Source organism: Somniosus microcephalus, chromosome 15 (assembly GCF_052327205.1).
Source record: "Somniosus microcephalus isolate GS21.2 chromosome 15, FLI_Smic_1.0, whole genome shotgun sequence".
Taxonomy (NCBI): Eukaryota; Metazoa; Chordata; class Chondrichthyes; order Squaliformes; family Somniosidae; genus Somniosus; species Somniosus microcephalus.
The window spans coordinates 90530611-90547924 of record NC_141001.1 but is presented as its reverse complement, the minus strand read 5'-3'; positions in this window follow the sequence as shown (position 1 = coordinate 90547924).

Here is a 17314-nt window from a genome sequence, read left to right as displayed (position 1 = left end):
CTCTCTTTCTCTGGTGATTTGTTGATATTGAGCTCTTTGAGCATATCTAGGATCTTATTGCAGTTGATATCAAAGTCATAGGGCTCAATTTTGCCAGGCCCGAGGAGGTGGGATTAGAGGCGTGTGAGGTGGTAAAATCACAAAAAATGGCAGGCGGGCCCGATCCCGCCTCCATCCCGCCTCCGAGCAATTTTCCCACATGCGTGTTTTCTGACCCCGTTTCCATCCCGCCTCCAAGAGGCGGGATAGGCCCTTAAGGCCCTTAACAACCACTTAATTGCCTCTATAATCCCATTTTGAGAGGCCTTTCTGATTTTAACACTTTTCCCACGTGCTGCATGTCTCCTCTGGAACACGCCAGTGAAACCTGGCGGCTTCACAAGTGGATTGCTTACTAACAGCTGCAGCTCCACCATTAAAAAGGAGTTTTCAACAATCTTCATTTGCAGGTGGCAGAACTTTGTTGTCTCAGGGCTGGGGGAACTTTTAGCAGGCCTACTCAATGTTGTGGAAGTTTGGAGCCTGACACCCATCTCCAGTGTGACCTCCTGGGAAATCCCTCTCCCCACCTTGAATGAGCGCTTCCCCAACTGAGGTATATACCAGAAGAATGGGAACCATTTATTTCCTTTCCTCCTGGACATCAGATTCGGACGAAGACTAGCCGCGGCAGCAGCAGAACCCTGAACAACAGCAGCACCAACTGCAGGGACAACAGCAGGAGCTCCAAGCTGCTGCTCACCCACCTGAAGCTGCACAGGCCAGAAGGCGCCAGCGCATGGAAGCACGTCGGCGCAGGAGATACCTCCAAAACAGGGTCTACAGACAGAGGATCAGCTACTTCAACATGACTGAGCAGCAGTGCCAAAGGAGGCTCCGACTTTCGCGAGAGGTAGTGGGTGACATCTGCGCAATGCTGCAGCAAGATCTGGAGCCCAGAGGAGCAGGTGGACACCCCTTACCAGTGGCCGTCAAAGTCACCACCGTACTCAACTTTTTTGCTTCAGGCTCATTCCAGGGATCAGCAGCAGACATCAGCGGCGTCTCCCGGGTGGCCACACACACTTGCAGCACGCAGGTAACCGATGCCCTCTTTGCCATCGCGCACAATTACATCAATTTCTCCAAGGATCAAGCCGGTATAACTGCGCGTGCGGTTGGGTTTGACAATCTGGCAGGCTTTTCAAGGATGCAGGGCATCGTTGACTGCACACATGTGGCCCTTAAGGCACCCCATCACAATCCAAGTATTTTTGTCAACTGCAAGGGCTTCCACTCCCTCAACGTACAGCTGGTGTGTGACCACAAGAAGGAAATTTTGCATGTTTGCGCCAAGTACCCTGGCAATTGCCATGACTCCTTCATCCTGAGCCAGTCTTGTGTGCCTCCACTCTTCAGTCCGCCAGACCAACTTTTTGGATGGCTACTTGGAGACAAGGGCTATCCCTTGAAGACGTGGCTAATGACACCGTTGAGGAGCCCATCCAACGAAGCTGAGGAGCGCTACAACTCCAGCCACATTTCCACCAGATGCATAATCGAGCAAACCATCGGCTTGCTGAAGATGCACTTCAGATGCCTTGATAGATCAGGTGGAGCCCTGCAGTAATCAGCAGCCAGGGTCTCCAAAATGGTCGTGGTCTGCTGTGCACTTCACAATATGGCACAGCATCGTGGCTTGCAGATGCCTGAGGACCAAGTGGTTCATCACATAGCCTCCTCAGATGAGGAGGAGGAGGAAGAGAGCGACAACAAACAGCTTGCAGAGGCGCATCAACCAGCGGCAGCAGCATGCAAGCACATTGCTGCCCGGGATGCAAGGGACGCACTCATCTTGGCCAGATGTGCTTAGCCTAGCCAATCAAGCACTTTTGCCTCACAGCTTCTTACCAGAGCATCGACAATGACCAAGAACCTGCGGATTCCTATCACTCTGACCACCATACTGACAATTGCAAGTCACCTTAAGCCCTCAATGTGGAAGTCCCATTTGCGAAATGACACACGCCACAACTTCAACACTTTGCTAGCAGAATTTTTTATCACAACAAGCAACTGATGGCATTTCAAAAATAAACCCAACATAACACCCAAGTGACTACCCTTGTGACTACGTGTGCATTATCTTCCTCTTATGTGTGTTCCTACATGCTGCTTCCCCTGTGGCTTCAGCAGATGTGGAGGCCCCTTGCTCACTTTCTTGCTGCTCCTCCCTCGACACCTTTGGTGGCCGTCCTCTGGGGTTGTGAGCATGTGAGGGCTCGGCAACAGTCTGCTGCTTCTGCGGCTGTGCAGGGGTTGAGACGCCGATCTCAGTTGGGTGGGGACTCTGGTGGGGCTCTGACCGAGGGCTCTGCAGTGACATGGTCATGTGAGTGCTTGGAGAGGAGCCCCCACTTCCTTATTGTCTGCCACCAACATCCCTCTCATGGGTCAGCCCCACTTCAGAGCTAGCAAGTGGCTGGACAGCACCTTGCTGCACTTCAGGGGGGCCATGAGGACCCATTTCTGCACTGGAAGTCCTACTCCAAAGGACTTCCATGAAGGTCTGGTTTCTCTGCTCAATAGCTAACCATCGCTCCTCAAGAGATGTCAGTCTATTCTGAACAATGACCATGTTTTCACGACCCTGGCGACTTAGCTCCTCCATGGCCGTAGCCATCCTCTCCTCTACGGTAGCCATCCTTTCCACGGAGGTTGCCATCCTTTCCGTGGTGATGCGTTCATGTGCCAACACCTCCACAAAGGCTCTGCTCATGTTAGCGATGGACTCCTCCATTCGCTCCACACTCGCAGCGACCCTGGAGACAAAACCTGCCAGAGACTCCTGCACCTGTTCCTGGAGTTCCAGCACCGCTCTTCTTCTGGATGGACCCAGAGGCAGAGGGTCGACATGCAGCTGAGCCGAGCTGGCACAGTCCTGCGCCCTCCGACGAGGACTCTCCACTGCTGTCCCTGTCTCCACCATCTGCTGATGCTCACTTGTGAGCTGTGATACACCAAGTGACAACACTACACTATCTCGTGAAGTTCCCACCGAGGTGTGAGTGTCTGCGCTGGTGCTGGGTGCGCTGAATTCTGCTGATGGTACGCCTTCAAAGGTTGCAGCTTCCTCTGAGGACTCTTGAAGCTCCGGCTGTTCCTCCTGGACTGTGGGGATGGGGGCTGTCGATGGTCCTGTGGGGGAGTAAAGGAAAGAGTTGGAGATGTGAGGTAAAGTTTGAATTGTACAGATGATCATAAGTCAATCTGTTAGAGCAACAGAATCATTATCAGTTACTCATGCAATGTCAATGAGAGAGATGCCAAACTATTCTGTCACCAGCTTGCTGTGTTGCACCCGTCTGTCCGTCCCCGACTTGCTAATCTTCCTCGACACCAGCAATTTCCAGGGCCACCTCCTCTGAGTTGGTGAGCTGGGCTACTGAGGGTGGCCCTCCTCCTGTTTTCGCTCTTTCCCTCTTATTCTGCAATGAGGGACACAAGTGGAGTTTGAGTGAGAATGAAGGAGTGAGTGTAGTGAATCCATAGCATAGATGCTTAGAAGGACACAAAGATGGAGTGAGGTGGCAAGACCAAGGGCCCTCCCTGTGTGTTGTAAGTTGTTTTCATAGCATCACAGCGATAGGGAGTGTGAGGGCTGCATAGTCGAATAGTTAAGTGAATGTGAAGATACAGAGAGAGGGAATGGGTAAGGGTGCAGGAATGTCAGGGTCAAGTGGGATGTGGAGGAAGAGGTTGGTTGGCAAAGCTGAGTGCTGGTGAGGTGAGGCGATTGGGATCAGATTTAGGGTGATGGGAAAGTCATACTCACTTTTCCTGTGCGCAGAAGGTCATGAAACCTCTTCCTGCACTGCAGCCAGGTTCTGCTGCACTTAGAAATTGCATTGACCTCCTGGGCTACTTGCATCCACACAGCTTTATTCTGCTGGGGAGGCTTTTTCCTCCCTGAGGAAGGGAAGAGCACCTCCTTATTTGATCTTGCTCCCTCCACCAGAGCTTGCAGGGCAGCGTCATCGAACCGTGGAGCATACTTTGGCCTACTGCTGGACATAGTTGCTGAATGAAGCGATCACAACAATGGGCATAAAGTTTCCAGTCTCCAGAAGAAGCAAGGCTGCTTGCAGGCCTTAAATCCAGCAGCATTGATGACGTCATCGGAGGCGACTTTCTGCATGAAAAGACTCATTGGGCCAGGGGTTCCCACACGCTGGAAATCAAGTGCCCAATTAGGGGAAAATCGCACTTTTTTCCCACTTCACATCGGAGTCGGATTCCTGACACGAAAACCACCTGACAGACCCCCAGCCCGCCCCAATGGCAAAATCCAGCCCATAAAGTTTAATTGCAAAACCACCTAGGAAGGGGTGCTATGCTACAAGTGTCTTTTCTAGTAAGTACTTCCTAAAAGTATTAATTTCGTATGCTAACTGTTTGAGTTCATCCTCAGTTTCAACTCTGTTTGCATCTTTAATTTGTCTTTGATGATATTCTTGTTGTTATAATACTGGAAGAATTGCTTCCATTTGGCTTCTATTGCAATAAACATTTATAGTCCATCTTTGCTCTTCTCACTATCTTTTTTTAACATTTTTGGAGAGTTCTGTATTCTTCCCCAGTGTATTCCTTTCAGTGTGTTTTCTACATTATTTAATTTTGTATTGTCTTATTAATCCATTTAGGTCATTATTGTTTAGTCTGCACTTACTAGTATGTTCTCTATGCTCAGCACGTCTTTTAAGTTATTCCAGTTATCCTAAATTGAAGTTTTCTGCAGTACAATCCCACCCCTATTCAAGTTGTTTAAGCTCTTTCATCATTCCCTTAAAGTTGGTCCTTATAAAGTTGTAAACCTGAGTATTGGGTTGCGGTATTGCCTTATCCCAGATCATGTTAAATTTAATCGTGTTATGGTTGCTGTCACCCAGGGGTGCTACAACTTCCATCAGCAGTGTATTATTTGGTTCACTTGCTGTTACCAAATCAAGATATATGTTGTCTCTCACAGAATTCCTAATGCACGGAGTCAGAAAACAGTCAAGCAGACCACTTAGGCATTCCCAATTTATATTAGGTTGGTTAAAGTTGCCCATTAATATGATCTTTCTGTTCACATGGGCATTCTTTATCTCTTCATAGTGTAACCTGCCTTCTTTTGTATTTTAATTTTGTGGTCTTTGTGGTTGTACCTCGAACCAGATTATCTCACTGGAAAGCGTATCCAGTAATAATGGGCTTCTTCCTTTTCCTCCAAGGTGTCCTTGACATACCGAGCTACTCCACCTCAATTCTTTGTTCTTTCTGCCCTTTTTGAGCAATTACTGTTGCATCAGTACAGTGTAGCTATGCTTCTGAGACTCATGTTTGTTAGATCCGTGGTTCAGTGGATAAAGAATTACACGGATGCTGTACATAAACAAACAACAGGTCTTTACTGGAGGAGGGTCATCTCTAGACTGGAGTACAGAGACATGCACACAGCTTATATACCGGCGTGGTTACTGCCGGTACTACAGTATACAGGAGCTGTAAAAAGTAGTTCTGACTTAAAGCACATACACTACAATTCCTCCCTTTTTAGATTAATAATACCCCCTTAATATTCAAATAACAATTACATTTTTACATGTACATTCAATAACAAAAAGTCCATTTATAGATTCAGTCTTTGGGGCGGCTTCCTGACCCTTTTGGGATAGCGCCTTTCCAGAGGTTCTTGTTCTTGGTGCAGAGGCAATTCTGACCCCTTTTCATCGGGTAGTTCATCGGGTTCCACTGCTACTGGGTCTGAAGTAGATGCTACCGGTATGTCGGGTTCATCCCCAGGTACTCGAGACATGGGGTTGACGCCTTCCTGTGACGCTAAGATCTGATTGACGTGGCGTCTCACAATGTTCTCCCCGACATCCACTGTGTACATTAATGTCCCCTGCCTTGTACATATCGTTCCGGGTTGCCACTTCTCTGTTCGATAGTCACGGGCCAAGACTGGTTGCCCTACATTGAAGCTCCTTGTCGGCTTCTCGTTGATGTGCTGGAATTGTTTGTCCTCAACATTTCTTCGCACATTTGGTCTGAGCAAATCCAGACGAGATCTCAACCTTCTGTTAAAGAACATCATGGCCGGGGTCTGGTTGGTAACTGCATGTGTCACGTTTCGGTAGGCTAATAAGAAATTGTCCATCTTATGCTGTAGTGGAATTTCCTTGTCGCACATGGCCTTTATCGCCTTCTTAAAGGTTTGTACGAACCTCTCAGCCAATGGCTGGATGATACGGGGCGGATGTGTAATGCTTTACCCCATTCCTTTTCATGAATTTTTGGAACTCGGCGGACACAAACTGTGGTCCAATATCAGAGCAGATCTGCTCTGGCAAACCGTTTCTGGCAAATATGGTCCGTAGGACTGCAATCGTTTTCTCTGTAGTGGTTGAAGACATCTTTATCACCTCAGGCCACTTTGAATGAGCATCCACTGCTATTAAGAACATTGGCCTAGAAATTCAGTTAGGGGCGCCCAGCTCGCCTGGGAGCCGGAATTACCGCTGCGCGCGGAGCCACTTGCGCCAGCGGGATATTCAGTTTCAGCGCCCCAAGTGGAAGCCGGCTGCTAAACAAGGGTTTCGGCGCCCCGCTTGGGGCGCTGAAACTGAATATCGGCGTGCAAAGTGCCGCAGCGCCACCCGCTGCGGAACGGCAGCCTGCGGTACTGCAGGCCTTCCTCTCACTCTTAAGGGGGAGGTGCCTGCAACAGCGCGATCCCCGCTCGCGAGTGCCGGCAAATGAGCCTGGCACCAAGGAGAAGTGCCGGGCTCTCTGGAAACAGCCGGCAATGCCGCGGGGGGGGGGGGGGGTGTAGGAGGCCGGGGACGGAGGTGCGGGCAGGTGGCCGCCAAAAAAGCGGCCGGCCGTACCTCCACCTTAACTCGCCCCACTACCGGCACAGGTAGGCCCCGTGTACCGGTCGCTGTTTGCGGCCGGCGCGGGGGAGGCTGCAGCGACCAAATATGGCCAGCGGGGCGATAGCGGGGCGCTGCGCACACCGATGACGTCATCGGTGGCGGCGCAGCGCTACTGGCTAACGCCGCCATTAGCGCCCCGCTAAATATCGCGGCAGGTTTGCACAGTGGCGCAAAAGCCCTCTTTGGGCGCAAACTGGTGGCGCAGGCCACTGAATTTCTAGGCCATTGAGTCCATGAATGGACCAGCGAAATCAATGTGCACCCGTTGCCATGGAGAGGAGGGCCACTCCCATGGGTGTAGAGGGGCATGTGGTGGTGCATTTTGGACCTTCTGGCATCCTAAGCAGCTCTTAGTTAGGTCTTCAATTTGTAGATCGATTCCCGGCCACCACACATAAGCCCTAGCAAGGCTTTTCATTTTCACTCCCCCCAGATGACCTTCATGTAGCTCCTTTAGCAGTCTCTCCCTTAACTTGGGTGGAATCACCACTCTAGATCCACACATCACTGTCCCCTGGCATACTGACAGCTGTTCTCTTCTGGATGAGAATGCTGGCAACAGTGAGTCACCATGTGTTGGCCATCCCCTCACCGTCAATTCATATACCCGTGACAGCGTCGGATCATTGCGGGTCTCCTTCTCTATATCCGCGTTTGTTACTGGCAATCGTTCAATTATCGATGAATAAAATATCTTGATAGGGTCCACTGCTGGTGCTTCCTCCACCGTAGGCAGTGGCAGGCGCGATAGCCCATCAGCGTTCCCATGCTGTTTCGTGGCTTTATATTCTATTTCATATTGATTCGCCCCTAGGAACAGGGACCATCTTTGTAACCGCTGTGCAGTCATTACTGGCACGCCATTCTTACGATTAAAGATGGAAACAAGTGGTTGGTGGTCAGTCAGCAAGGTGAACTTCTGCCCATGCAGATAATGGTTGAATTTTTTTACTCCCCATACTAGGCTGAGGGCCTCCCTGTCAATCTGGGCATAGGTGCGCTCGGCTGAGGTTAGTGACCAAGACGCAAAGGCCACTGGCCTCTCCAACCCATCTGGGAATTTGTGCGACAGCACCGCTCCAATGCCGTAGGGTGATGCATCACATGCCAAACGAATTGGTAGTGCTGGGTTGAAATGGGCCAACACCTCTTTTGATGTGATCAATTCTTTACACTTCTGGAAAGCTCGTCTACGTTCGTCATCCCACTTCCATGGTACCCCTGTTTGCAGTAGGGTGTTCAGCGGGTGTAGTACCGTAGACAAATTTGGTAAGAACTTGTGATAATAGTTTACCAGCCCGAGGAACGACCTCAGTTGTGACACATTTTCCGGTGCTGGAGCCTTGACTACTGCCTCAATCTTGTCAGGGGACTTATGTAACCCCTCTTCATCGATGACGTGGCCGCAATACGAGATCTGTTTCTGGAAAAATTCGCACTTGTGGCGATTAGCTCATAGCCCATGTTCCTTTAATCTGGCGAGCACCTTCTCCAAGTTAGCGAGGTGATCACCGTCATTTTCGCCCGTGACCAAGATGTCGTCCAAATAACACTGGGTCCCTGGAATCCCTTGCAGGACCTGATCCATCGCCCTTTGCCAGATAGCCGGAGCCGAGGCTACTCCAAACACCAGCTGGTTGTATTGATAGAGACCTTTATGAGTGTTGATCGTAAGGTAATGTTTCGTAGCTTCTTCTACCTCCATCTGCAAGTACGCCTGGGCTAGATCATTTTGGTGAAGCGTTTACCACCAGATAGCGAGGCGAAAATATCCTCAATTCGTGGAAGCGGATATTGCACCGTGTGAAGGACTGGGTTCACTGTCACCTTAAAATCCCCACAGATGCGGATCTTCTTTGGTTCCCCAGGCATATTACTCAACGACCTCTTCATTACAGGGACGATGGGTGTAGCCCACTCACTCCAGTCCACTTTGGACAGTACTCCTGAATGTTCCAACCCTTCCAGCTCTGCTTCAACCGCTGGTCTGATCGCATAAGGCACTGGTCTGGCCTTCAGAAACTTTGGGCTTGCATTATCCTCTATTTTAATTGTTGCTGTTATTCCTTTTAGTGTTCCTAGTCCCTCCTGGAACACTTCTTTTGCGTCAGTTAGCATTTTTGACAGTCGTCATCCTTTTTGGCCTCCACCTTCAGTGCCTGTATGGAATGCCAATCTAAATGTATCTTCCGGATCCACTCACGTCCTAGCAGTGGTGGTCCTCCATTTGGCAATACATATATATCCATTTTAGGTATTTCCCGACCTTTATATGTCACTTTCACCCTTATTTTTCCTCAGGGGTAGACTTTTTGCCCCGTATACGTCTTCAAGACAATCTCTGTAGCTTTCAAGGGTATGTGTGAAAATAGCCGCTTGTAGTCTCTTTGATTTATGACTGTTAGAGCTGACCCTGTGTCCAATTCCATTTCCACTTGGACTCCGTCTATCTTGAGTGTAACCCAGATAGTCTGGTGATCCTCTATTTCGGTTACCTTATGTAGTTTCAGACAACCCAGCTCCTTGCTTCCGGAGTCTGTGTCACTTTTCTGTTCATCTGAACCACTGTCCATCACCTGGTGTACCTTTTTGTACTTCTCCTGTGGAGATTTCTTACTGTTGGTTTTCTTCCCAGACCTGCAGACTCTTGCTATGTGTCCTGCTTTCCCACACTGTCTGCACGCTTGGTCCTTGAACGAACAATCTTTCTGGTCATGTGTTGTTCTGCCGCAGCGATAGCACTTCCCTGTTCCATAGGTCATTTCGTTGGTGCCGTATTCTCGCGGTCTCCGTTGTATCTCTGCAGCGCCCCTTGCGGCTGCTTCGTGTGATACTGCCATACTGAAAGCTTTGTCCAGCGTAAGGTCCTTTTCTGATAGAAGCCGTTTCTGGGTTCCTTCACTTTGTAGCCCACACACGAACTTGCCCCTTAATGTGTCTGCTAGTCCCGCTCCAAACTGGCAGTATTTCGATAGCTTGCGCAGTTCCGTTAGGTACTCAGCATTGCTTTCATCTTTGTGTTGGTTCCTTTTATGGAACTTAAATCATTCTGCTATCAGCAGCGGTGTGGGGTTTAAGTGGTCCTGTAGGATTTCTACTATGCTTTCAAAATTCTTGTTTACCAGCTTCTCTGGGGTTATTAGATTTCGCAGTAACCCATAAGTTTTTGCACCCATGGAATTTAACAGAACCAGTGCTTTATTAGCATCTGGCACTTCATTCGCCCTGCAGTACACCTCAATACGTTCCACATATGTCGCCCAATCTTCGACTTTATTGTCGAACGTAGAGATACTGCCACTCTTCGGCATCCTTGGTTGTGCGTTAACTATCACCAATGGCGCTTCCCGCGCTTCCCCTTCTTCTCCACTGGCACAAAATGGCATCTCCTGCGCTTTCCTTCCTTCCCGCGCTCGCTCGTCTTCTCCGCTGCGGCTTTGCAAAATGGCGTCTCCCGCGCTATTCCTTCTTCTCCGCGGCTCAATTGCACCTCCCGCGCTCTCCCTGCTTCTCCGCGGCTCAATGGCGTCTCCCCTTGCTTTGCCCCGCGGACCCTGATCAGCCCGTGATCCCTGGCTGTGCTCTGCGCGTTCTTCTCTTGATATTTGTCAATGCCGCTCAGTCTAGAACCCGGCTGTTTCTTACCCTCTCTCTCTCTCCGGTTTTGCAGTATTTTTCCACGACGCCGCTCGGTGATCAACCCCCGGCTGCGCCCTGCTCTCTTCACCCTTTTTCTTACTCCGTCGACGCTGCCCGGCTCTCTCTCTGCCGTCGGTCGGCTCCAGCCGCCGCTGCTTGGGAAGGGTCTGCTCAGGACCTGTCGTCGGTCTGTTACTGCTCGTTGTGGCTGGGGAACCAAGCCCGGCTCTCCACAGCCTCCCCAGCGAAGTTTGATCTCTGCCTGACTGCTGGGCGGTTGCTCGCGGTCGACGCCCGTGTTCCTGGACTCGACTATTTTTTTTGTTTTGTTTTGTTTAATGTTGCAGGTAGATTTGCATCAACACTCATCGCCACTGTTAGATCCGTGGTTCAGTGGATAAAGAATTACACGGATGCTGTACATAAACAAACAACAGGTCTTTACTGGAGGAGGGTCATCTCTAGACTGGAGTACAGAGGCATGCGCACAGCTTATATACCGGTGTGGTTACTGCCGGTACGACAGTATACAGGAGCTGTAAAAAGTAGTTCTGACTTAAAGCACATACACTACAATGTTGTATCATCGTTCCCATCTGCCACAACAGCCTTGAGTTCAGTCATCTTGTTGCAACTGCTTCTAGCATTTATATATAGGCACCTTAATACATTATGCCAATGCTTCTAAATATTTTCTTTCTTCATCTTTCTATTACTTATATCGTTAATTTCCTTCCATTTTGATCGGTTTTGTTGTTCACTCTCCCACCTGAAGAATTTGAATCCTCCCCCAATGCCCTATTTCTGCAATGGTACCAATCCAGTGCTGTCAGAATAGCTTCTTCCTGGTCCAAAACCTTCTTGAACATATCTTTCTGAAACCTATCCTTCCCACGTATGTTACACAGTACTGCCAGCTGGTCCTCAAGCTCAGCATTCCTCTGCTCGAACAATACAATTTTCTGACACATAATGCAGATGTACTCCTCTGGATCCAAAGTGCCAGACACACACATCATAAGTCTAGCTCCTGATCTCACCATTTCTATAATTATAAAATTTGACCTGCATCTGCTCTCTTAAAGAGCCATGCACTTATTGCCATTCCCCTGTCATTACCCATTCTCTTTATTTTTTATTCTTTTTCAACTATTTATCAATTTCCCTTTTAAAAGCTATAATGGATTCTGCTTCCACCATTGTTTCTGGTAGCGCATCCCACGTCATAACAACCCACAGCATAAAAAATTCCCCATACTTCTCCCATTGTCGGGAGCGGTGAGAGCGGAGTTTCAGTGAGTATTTAAACTCACTTTCGCGGGCTTTTTTACAGAGGCTTACCAATCTCACAGACCGGCGGCGGCGTTCCGGAGACACGTCACGATTCAAAAAGTGACACTGGCAAGAGGAAGCAGCTGATTGGGTGAGTACGGACCCCAGCTATTCACAATATATATAAATGATCTAGAGGGAACTAGATGTAACATTTCCAAGTTTGCAGATGACACAAAGCTGGGTGGGCGTGTGTGCTGTGAGGAGGATGCCGAGAAACTCCAGGATGATTTGGACAGGTTGGGTGATTGGGCAGAAGCATGGCAGATGCAGTATAATGTGGATAAATGCGAGGTTATCCACTTTGGTGGCAAAAACATGAAGGCAGATTATTATCTGAATGGCAATAGATTGGGAGAAGGGGAAGTTCAACGAGACCTGGGTGTCCTTGTGCAGCAGTCGCTGAAGGTAAGCATGCAGGTGCAGCAGGCGGTTAAGAAGGCAAATGGTATGTTGGCCTTCATAGCGAGAGGGTTCGAGTACAAGAACAAGGATGTCTTGCTGCAGTTGTACAGGGCCTTGGTGAGACCACACCTTGAGTATTGTGTGCAGTTTTGGTCGCCTTATCTGAGGAAGGATGTTCTTGCCATGGAGGGAGTGCAGCGAAGATTCACCAAGCTGATACCTGGGATGGCAAGAATGACTTATGAGGAGAGATTGGGTCGATTGGGCTTATACTCGCTGGAGTTTAGAAGAATGAGAGGGGATCTCATTGAAACTTATAAAATTCTAACAGGACTGGACAGGCTGGATGCAGGAAGGATGTTCCCAATGGCCGGGGAGTCCAGAACCAGGGGTCATAGTCTAAGGATAAGGAGTAAGCCATTTAGGACAGAGATGAGGAGGAATTTCTTCACCCAGAGAGTGGTGAACCTGTGGAATTCTCTACCACAGAAGGCAGTGGAGTCCAATTCATTAAATATATTCAAGGAGTTGGATATATTTCTTAAGGCTAAAGGGATCTGGGGAGAAGGCTGGGACAGCGTACTGAAATTGGATAATCAGCCATGATCTCATTGAATGGCGGAGCAGGCTCGAGGGGCCGAATGGCCTACTCCTACTCCTACCTTCTATGTTTATGTTTCTAACTTATAAAATTCTAACAGGACTCGACAGACTAGATGCAGGAAGGATGTTCCCGATGGCGGGGGAGTCCAGAACCAGGGGTCACAGTCTAAGGATAAGGGGTAAGCCATTTAGGACTGAGATGAGGAGGAATTTCTTCACCCAGAGAGTGGTGAACCTGTGGAACTCTCTGCCACACAGGGCAGTTGAGGCCAATTCATTAAATATATTCAAGAAGGAGTTGGATATATTTCTTGAGGCTAAAGGGATCAAGGGATATGGTGAGAAAGCAGGGACAGAGTACTGAATTTGGATGATCAGCCATGATCTCATTAAATGGCGGAGCGGGCTCAAGGGGCCGAATGGCCTACTCCTGCTCCTAACTGCTATGTTTCTATGTTCTTTTAATAATAATAAAGCCTGCTCGTTACTGTTTCACCAACCAGTGCAACTCGTTTTCTGTTTTTTGTCTTATCAAACACCTTCATAATTTTGAACACCTCCATCAGATTTCCTTTACTTGCTCATACTGCAGTCTCCTCTACATTGGGGAGACCAAACGCAGATTGGGTGACTGCTTTGCAGAACACCTCCGTTCAGTTCACAAGCGTGACCCTGAGCTTCTGGTCACCTGTCATTTTAATTCTCTGCCCCACTCCCACTCTGACCTCTCTGTCCTTGGCCTCCTATACTATTCCAATCAAGCTCAACGTAAGCTCAAGGAAGAGCACCTCATCTTTCTATTAGGCACTTTACAGCCTTCCACACTCAACATTGAGATCAACAATTTCTGCCCCCCATTTTTTCAGATGGCAGCTGTTGCTGATGATTCTGATATTCCCATTTACACCTCCACTCGACCCATCTTTTGTTTGTTTACTTGTCCCATTACCATCTCCTTTCACCTTGCCCCATCATCCCTTTTGTCATTTAATCCCCCCTTTCTCTGCCTCTATACTTGCTTAAAACCTGTTACATCTCTAACTTTTTCCAGTTCTGATGAAAGGTCATCGTCCTGAAATGTTAACTCTGTTTCTCTCTCCACAGATGCTGCCTGACCTGATGAGTATTTCCAGCATTTTCGGTTTTTATTTCAGATTTCCAGCATCCGCAGTATTTTTTTTTTGTATTCCTATTAACCTTCCCTGGTTTAGTAAAAAGAGTTCTAGTTTCTCCTCTAATTCCTGATATTATCTTAAATAATCGCTTGTGTACCTTCTCCTTCTACACTCCCAGCTGCTGTGCTGCTGACAATTACTTACTCTAGAAGTAATTTTTCTCTCTTATCTACCCTAATGTTGTAGAATCAGGTCCAATCCATCTCAACACCAAATCCCCAATCAGGCCAAACTTCCTCTTTTATCTGCACTCATTATAACCTTACCTGTCAGTTGTGGCTCAGTGGATAACACTTTCACCTCTGAGTCCAGAAGATTGTGGGTTCATGTCCCACTCAAGGGCTTGAGCATAAAATTTAGGCTAACACTCCAGTGCATACTGAGGGAGAGCTGCACTGTCGGAGGTGCCATCTTTTGGTTGAGGTGGAGAGCAGGGGAGTGTCCTAGCCAATATTTATCACTCAACCAATACCTAAAACAGATTGTCTGGTCATTGTCACATTGCTGTTTGTGGGTCCTTTCTGTGTGCAATTTGGCTGCGTGTTTCCTACATTACAACAGTGACTACACTTCAAAAGTACTTAGGTAAGTGTGATATGTGAAGAAAACAAACCTATTTATTTATTTACTTAAAGTAGATAAGGAAAATTTTCCAAGAACCAATCAAAAACCACTTTACTATCTCTGGGGAGATCGCCAACGAACATCTTTCCAAATCCTTTCTTTCACTCCTCTCCTCACTTCAACACCCCTGCACCCCCCCTTCCCCCCACCAAGCCCCCCTCCAGCGTAAACTCCAACGCACATGATAAAAACCATTAAAGATCTCATAGAATATTACGGTACAGAAATAGGCCAATTATCCCAACAATTCTTCACATGAACAATCCATTCCAATCCTACTCTCGCCATTCCAATTTAATGTCTCTTTTCAAGCAACGACTTAATTCCCACTTAAAATAATTAAAAGACTCTACTTCAGAAACATTTTGTGGCAGAGAATTCCACATTTAACCAACTTCTGCCCTTGCCTTTAATTCCTTTTGTGATTTTTCTTAATTATTTGTGCCCTCTTGTTACCATCTAGTGGAAACAATCTATTACCATTTACCTCTCATAAACTTTTCTAATCTTGAAAACCTCTATTAGATCACCACTATACTATCTCAACTCCTGTGAAAAAAGCCTTAACTTCTCAAGTCTCTTTATAACTGTAGCCCTTCATCTCTGATAGCATCCTAGTGAATCTATACTGCACCTTTTCCATTGCTTTTACATCCTTCCTATAAAGGGGTGCCCAAAATTGTGCATAGTACTCCAACTATGGCCTTACAAAGGTCTAGCTATCCTTTCTTATTTTTTCAAAGAATTCTATACGGCTGGTCAAGAATGACCTGCTTTTAGAAAATCCTTGCCGACTGAGCCTGATTAACTAATTTTTCTCGAGTGCTTAATTATTACCTCCTCAAGGGGTAATTCCATGAGGGGTCTGAGATGCTGAATTTGAGAAAAATATCCAGAGTTAAAACTCAAAAACGGAACAAAGAAATTTCACATTTGCCACCCTCCAGTCTTCTGGCATAGATTTCCTTTCATAGAAACATAGAAACATAGAAGGCAGGAGTAGGCCATTCGGCCCTTCGAGCCTGCTCCACCATTCAATGAGATCATGGCTGATCATCCAAGTTCAGTACCCGGTCCCTGCCTTCTCCCCATATCCCTTGATCCCTTTAGCCTTAAGAAATATATCCAACTCTTTCTTGAAGATATTTAATGAACTGCCTCTTATGTTCATTAATAAATAGACATTCTTATTATGAACACAGCTAGCTTTTGCTAGACACTTTTATTGAGCACATGTGGACTAGGTACAGTATCTGTAGAGGCATCCATCTTGACTGCTGCCTTGTGGGTAGCCTAGTGCCTCATGGGTAATGTAGTCTTAATATACATACAGCTGGGTAGTGTAGTCTTATATACAGCTCTACGGCTCCATCTAGTGTCCACTATAGAATGACATGTTATTGATCATTACACTGGCCTCCACCGCCCTCTGTGGCAGAGAATTCCACAGGTTCACCACTCTCTGGGTGAATAAATTCCTCCTCATTTCAGTCCTAAATGGCTTATCCCTTATCCTTAGACAATAACCCCTGGTTCTGGACTCCCCAGCCATCAGAAACATCCTTCCTGCATCTAGTCTGTCCAGGCCTGACAGAATTTTATAGGTTTCGATGAGATCCCCTCTCAATCTTCTAAACTCCAGTGAGTATAAGCCCAGTCGACACAATCTCTCCTCATACGTCATTCCTGCCATCCCAGGTATCAGCCTGGTGAATCTTCGCTGCACTCCTTCCATGGCAAGAACATCCTTCCTCAGGTAAGGCGACCAGAACTGCACACAGTACTCAAGGTGCGGTCTCACCAAGGCCCTGGAGAACTGTAGCAAGACATCCTTGTTCCTGTACTCGAACCCTCTTGCTACGAAGGCCAACATACCATTTGCCTTCTTAACCGCCTGCTGCACCTGCATGCTTACCTTCAGCGACTGGTGCACAAGAACACCCAGGTCTCTTTGCACTTCCCCTTCTCCCAATCTATTGCCATTCAAATAATAATCTGCCTTCCTGTTTTTGCCACCAAAGTGGATAACCTCACATTTAACCACATTATAGTGCATTTGCCATTTTTCTGCCCAATCACCCAACCTGTCCAAATCGTACTGGAGTTTCACAACATCCTCCTCACTGCTTACCCTCCCACCCAGCTTTGTGTCGTCTGCAAATTTGGAGATATTACATCCAATTCCCTCGTCCAGATCATTAATATATATTGTGAACAGCTGGGGTCCTAGGACCGATCCTTGCGGTACCCCACCAGTCACTGCCTGCCACTCGGAAAACGACCCGTTTATTCCAACTCTTTGCTTTCTGTCCGCCAACCAGTTCTCTATCCAAGTCAATACCTTGCCCCCAATCCCATGTGCCTTAATTTTGCATGCTAATCTCTTATGTGGGACCTTATCGAAAGCCTTCTGAAAGTCCAAATACACCACATCCACTGGTTCTCCCTTTTCTATTTTACCAGTTACATCCTCAAAAAATTCCAGTAGATTAGTCAAGCATGATTTACCTTTTGTAAACCCATGTTGGCTTTGTCCGATCCTGTCACTGCTTTCCAAGTGCTCTGCTATTACAT